The sequence below is a fragment of the Gordionus sp. m RMFG-2023 genome, chromosome 4, assembly GCF_954871325.1.
Source record: "Gordionus sp. m RMFG-2023 chromosome 4, tfGorSpeb1-WG-v2, whole genome shotgun sequence".
NCBI classification, from domain to species: Eukaryota; Metazoa; Nematomorpha; class Gordioida; order Chordodea; family Parachordodidae; genus Gordionus; species Gordionus sp. m RMFG-2023.
Window position 1 is genome coordinate 32,417,503 of NC_088778.1, and position 6,786 is coordinate 32,424,288.

The window sequence follows — 6,786 nt, forward strand, 5'->3', positions numbered from 1 at the left end:
AATCGATCTTAAAAATTTCTTTTTAATCAATCTACTATTTTAAAATTAATACATCTGTTAAAATAAATAGCCTATTAAATAAAATATATGGAAACTACAACAATAATATATCCATTTCAGTTCAATAAATGGAAATGAATTGATTATCAATGATTCTTATTGCATATTTGTGTGTTTTATTATCGATTAAAATGATGTTACAAAAATACTAAATTTATATTTGATGATAATAAATAAATAAATTAACCAAATAGTATATGTTTCATTTGGTAAATGGATAATGATATTTTAATGGGAAGATGATTGAACATTGCTATTGATGAATTTAGGTATAAATCAATAATGAATTTTTTGATGATTTAATGAAAACAAATGAAGGGTAACTCTGATGTAATCTTAACTAATTTTAATTAAATTTCAAAAAAATGAAGTACATTCACAACATAATTATTAAACTTGCATATATTTGGAATAATATTAATTTAGTACATCTGGAAATTAATTTTAGGAGATTGATATCTCTTAATGAAAAATTAGCAAATGAATATTAATTTGAAAAATATGATAAATTTTAAATTATGATTATTGATATTTAATAGTTATTAAAATATGAAAATAATTTCCTAAGGTTTATTTAATTTGTTATGAATTTTATGTTATGAATATTTGGAAATTGGATATATTTTGTTTATAATTTAATAATGATATTGGTATTTATTGAAAATTTATGATATTTAATTTATTGAAACAATTATGAAATTGAGGGAACTTATAAATGATGATTTGTGGAAATTAGTTAAAAATGTCACCTCGGAAGAAATGGTTATGTTATCAACTTTTATTTAACTCTTCAATAGTCCAGTGAAAAAATGACGTTAGTGCTCTGTTGAGATCTAATAAGGGGTTAACATTTGTTCAAAATTTAAAAATCCTCAAATTTGTTTAAGATCAAATGATGTTAAGATTTTTTTACGAATAGATCTTCAATTTTTTTTGATCTTCAAAGATTTTTTGCTCAAAATTTATGCAAAAATTTTTGCTAAACACAGGATCTAATAGTCCCCCATTTCAAGTATATCAATATTTATATTCATTAATTTAAGTTATTATTTGGAAATAAGATAGAACTAACATTAAACTTTGTAAAATATTAAATTATTTTAATTTATTAGGGTTAGATTAAATATGATGACGATGACTTATAATTATAACTTGTCCCAAGATTTTCGAAAAAAAGCTTACTAAAATTAAATTAAAAAATAATTTATTTATCATAATAATTCATAATTTTGATCATTCTATACGTTATATAAAACAAAATTTACCCCAATGCATTTAAACATAAAAAATAAATAGGACATTGAAATATTATAATTTTGAAAATAAAAGCATTTATATCACATAAAGCATTTTATCCTCTGAAAATAATTTTTTTTTCTTTTTACAAATTCGAAAAAAATCGCATTAATGGTGAGTATATTTATATAAATGATTAAGATTTTCACTTAATTCAATTTTCTCTATTAAATCGCATAGTTTTCTTATCCATATTTATAGGACACATCTACACTTTCTTCTTGAGTGGATACTATTCCCAATTTGTTCTTTACCTATATTTCATTAAAAATACAATAATAAAATTTCGTTTTGATAAACCTTATAATGTAATGATATATATTAATAAGTAAAATAAATAAAAAAATTTAAATTATGAATATACTTTGGTGGGGTCTCGCAGACCCTAATCAGTCACAAGCTTGTATCGCAAAAACTATTCAAATATAACAAATGAAATTTAAAATATACCCAAGATATATTTAATGAAGCGACCAAAGATTCCAGGAAAGACTTATTAATAATAACCATTCTAGCATGTCTGGGGTCCTACAGATCAAACCGGAGTATTGAAGGTTTAAAGAAATTGAGGTTACTGGAAGATAAAATTTTTATGGCAATTAGGGTTATTGGTCATAGGAAAATTATTGGAAAATAAATATTAAATTTTTGGATATTGTAGGGAATAAAGAATTTATATGAAAATTGATATTAATAAAAACCGGGTTAATTAGGGATTATGGTGGCAAGCAGGCATAATCACCATAAATGACAAATTAAAAATATGAAGATGAATTGGGACTATGGATTAGCAATCATAGTTACACCCTCTATTCAGATTATTGACTCGATGTGGTCAGTAGATGCCTCTGGGTAAGTACCCAAATAAAATATTGAGCTATCAGTTATAAAGATTAAATTCAATGTGGTCAACGAAGATATACTTGGGTAGTTGCCTAGCAATAAAAAGTTACATGAAGACAGTCCATCGATGACACCCATCAATATGGACAAAGTTATTATGATTTTTAATGATGATAAAGAGGGGGATTTAGGATTGGAGTAAACTGGTGTTGGGGGGTTACAGTGACTTTTATGGTTGTTCAAGCTCTAACGCATTGTTCAAAGACTGTTCAACGTTTAACACCATATGGGCTGCTCACATGAGTACAATCGAAAGGTTGGTGGGAAGTCGGATTGGGCAGAACTAGTCTGAACCTTAAAATTTAATAAATAGGTGAAGGCTATAGCTGAGGTTTATTTTTAATTTTAGAAATAAAATTTGGGGTTTTAAAAAAAATATTCAAAGAAAGAAAGAAAGAAAAAAATGTTTTCCCTTTCTTTTATTAAAAAATGATAATTAAAATATTTTTAGAAATAGGACAAAGCAATTAGTGATTTTATTTTATTTTATTTTAACTTTTATACAAAAACGTTTAATATATAAATATTCTTTAATTTTAGTCTAGTCAATTTTTGAGATTTCATTAATACATGTCAATCAAACTTCACTCAGTTAAATATGTAATCTAGATTGTTTAGAAAAATAAATATCTAAATTTTTATTTTTGTTTTACGAAATTCCTAAGACTGTTTGGTAAAAATGTTAGAAATCTCAAAAATTAAGATACGTATTTTCAAACACTTTTCAGGGTCCTAGAATTTTGACGAGACTTGTGCCCATCACCCTTCCTTCTCATAAAGTATTTAAGTCAATGTAATGGAAATCGTCTATGAAAATAAACTCCCAGAAATAGGACAAAGCAATTAGTGATTTTATTTTAACTTTTATATAAAGGCGTTTAATATATATATTTTTTTTAAATTTCTGTCTAGTCTATTTTTGAGATTTCATTAATATGCTGACTTAATGTCAATCAAACTCGGCTCAAGCAATTCTTTTTTTTATAAATCTTAAATATGCAATTTAGATTGTTTATAAAAAATTAAAAATAAATTTCTAAATTTTTTTTATTTTGTAGCAAACTTCCCAAAGCTGTTTACAAAGTATTTTAGAAATCTCAAGAAGTAAGATTTGTATTTTTTTGAACACTTTTCAGGTTCTACAATTTTGACGAGACTTGTGCCCATCATCCTTTTCCCTTTATAAAGTATGTAAGTCGATGTGATGGAAGTCTTCAATGAAAATAATATCCCCTATTGGATTCTTTGAGTCTACAGGAGTAAATCTTGGCATTTCTTGTTGCATTTATAAATCATTGAGAGCAATATACATTTCTTTATATTCTTCACGATCCCTCTTTTAGATCAATTCTCCGTACCTTCAACTTTGATTGCACGATGACTAAATCCAAAGAAAAATTTAACAAAAAAAACCCAGTTTTAAGCCCAACTAAAAAATAACTATATTTTAGGGAATATTACGATATTTAAGCTTCAAACTTTTTTAAAATTTTTGTTAATGCGTTTATTCCACTTATTTGAGTATTTTATTGTGCGATTAATAAACATGATTTAATCTGTCCCAAACTATGATTTACTAGTATTTGTTTTTAACGGCTCGATTTGAGCAACTCAATATTTTATCCCCAAAAAAATATTACGTGCTACCTGAAGATTTTGCTCACAGATGGCACAAAAATTTTGAACATCTGTTAGCACAAAATCTTGAGAATTTGGCATCAATTTTCTGAGAGGAAAAATAGAGAGTCGTTTAACGACACTTTTATGATTTGTATATGAAAAAAAATGAGTGAAAAACACCGACACTAAACCTAAATCTTTAATTCCTCTTCTACCTTTCTGGATTAGGACAACTGATTAGTATTATTATTATTGAATTTTAGATTTATTTAAAGACATAACAATTATTTTCAATTGATAAATTTAGTTTTTTTTTGTTAACAAAAAAATATACATTTTAACATCTTGATGTTATGAAAAAAAAAATATTTATTGTTTAAAAAATTTTAAATTATGAAATTATAACCTAATAAACTCTTTCCTTTTAATACAAAAAAAAAATGTTGATTACATTTTTTTTTGAAGTTACAAGTATATATATTCATTTAGTTTCTCTGGGATTAAAAATCCAATTTTACCCGGATATGGAATCCGCGAGGATTCGGAATCTCTTGATTTTAAATCCTTTAACCAGAGTGCACTTTAAAAAAATTTTTTTTTAAAATATTATTTAACCGAAAATGTATTCTAGCATATGTAAGAGTATTTACCCTATAAATTTTCAGTCAAATTCACCCAGAGACATTTTGGTATTATTTTTAATTTTTATGTAAAATTCATATAAAAAATTAATATAAATTAGGAGTAGTTTCTAAAAGTTCATTGCAAAATTGGTTGAAATTTACAGTTTGAGTATACTCTATATACATGCCGAAATACTATTCCCGTAAGATTCAGATCTTCAAAATTTATAAATGGCCCTTTAGTAAAATGATTTTATAATTCAGAGATCCAAGAACCCCAAAGAATTTCATAATCCCAATACGACAATATATAACATTATAGGTGTAATATCCTTTCCAAGTTCATTTAATATAATTTAATAACACATCAAGTTAATAAAAAAATACTTCATCAATATTTGATTTTTAAATTTTTTTTAATATTATTTAATTTATTATTAATTATTAAAAAGTAATACAAGCGTATTACGACCTTTAAAAGCAAAAACCGTTTAGAGGCACAAAAATTTTTCACAAAAATTTCTAGTTTTTTTTATTTTATTTTTTTATATAGAGAAAAACATATTTAAATTTATAATTTTTTTTTTACAAATGTCCTTTTAATGCGAGTGTGTATTATAAAAATTTCTTATTTTTATTCAAAATTTATCACATTTTATTTTAATATAGGATATATTATTTATTATGTTATATAATAAAAAAAAAATTGTTATTTAATGAGTATATTATTTTATTATTTTTTTTTAAAAGAAAAATTAATTGTGACCATTATAATATTTAATTTAATCTATTGGGATGTGGCCTAAATATTGAAACAAATTAGTAGATTTTTCCTAAATTTTGTATATAAATTGATCTTTATTTTTGTTATGACTTCTTTTTTTTTATCTACGACCAATGCTAAAAAAAAAAAATTAGAGATAAAATGGCTACGATCACCTGGTTGTTCTGAATATGATTCCTATTTAGTCATTACCTTTAAAGTTAAAATTTGGTTTCCCCCTTTTGATCACGTGTCATATTTTAAATGACAAAAAATGAATCATCCAAGGAATTATTTAAAAAAAATTTTGAAATATGATTTGACGTGATCAAATAATAGTGCGACTTAATTGAGCGTTAAAACACGTTCGCGTCTTCATAAATATTTGTAAGTGCAAATGATGTATAAGCTTTGAACGTTATTGAATTATTTATCCGTTTCAATAAAATATTAGATGTCGTTGTAATTTTAATCCTTCTAAAAAAAAATTTTTTTTTTAGTACTGTGCCAAGTCCAAGATGGTACATGTTACGAATCAAGCAGGCATCATTTTTTTTCTTTCTAAAGTCAACTATGTTGTTTTTAATTCCTTGAGGAGGAGGAGGGATGGAAGGGGGGGGGGTTGATATATGGTAGATCAGACTCGGCCACGTGATTTCGTTATATGTATGTATACGGGTCTTTTTAAGCAAATCGACTAAACGTCATATATTTTGAAACGATACCATTTGAAACGCATTGTTTGCGCTTTGAATAAAGAAAAAACGCGAAGGCTCAATTGGTTCATGCTATAATATCCTATACTAAAAATTTAGAGACCAAATGTTTTAATTATAAACGTTTTTTTTTTTTAAAGTTAAAATAATTATAGAAAAACGAAATTATGTATATGTATCGTGCAGGGATATGGGATTCGGAATTCCTCGATTGCAAATAATTCATCGAGATAGATTTTTTAAATTTGAATTTGAACCAATGGGATTCGAGAAAATTTTTTTCCAGCATTTGTGGAGTAACCACATTGGCCAATTTCAGACAATTATTGAGGTTAATCAAATTTAATTTAATATATGTAGGAAAAAAATAAATCATCGAACAGCTGATAAGTCTCGAGCTGACTCAATATCTAATCATGATAACAGCCTCCATTAGGGGTGGGGGGAGGGTTACGATGTAATATTGTCATTGATTATAATATGAGTGAATGAGAAATAGGAGTAGGAGGAATTAGAAGCGGAAGCAGGGTAGGGGAATGGTTTTACTAGGCTAAAATAAAACAAATTTTTTTAGAGAAGGGGTAAAAATATATTTTTTTTTTGGGGGGGGGGCTGAAAGTGGTGTTGTTAAACGGCTTGTATTAACCGATTTTTAAAAACGGCTAACTCAATATTTTAAGCAGAAAAATTATTGTCCAAGCCTTGGGCTTACTTTAATAGATGTTCAAACCTTTTTATCATTCAAAGAGCAAAATTTTAAGGCTTGCATAATATTTTTATGGATAAAGTATTGAGTTAGCCGTTC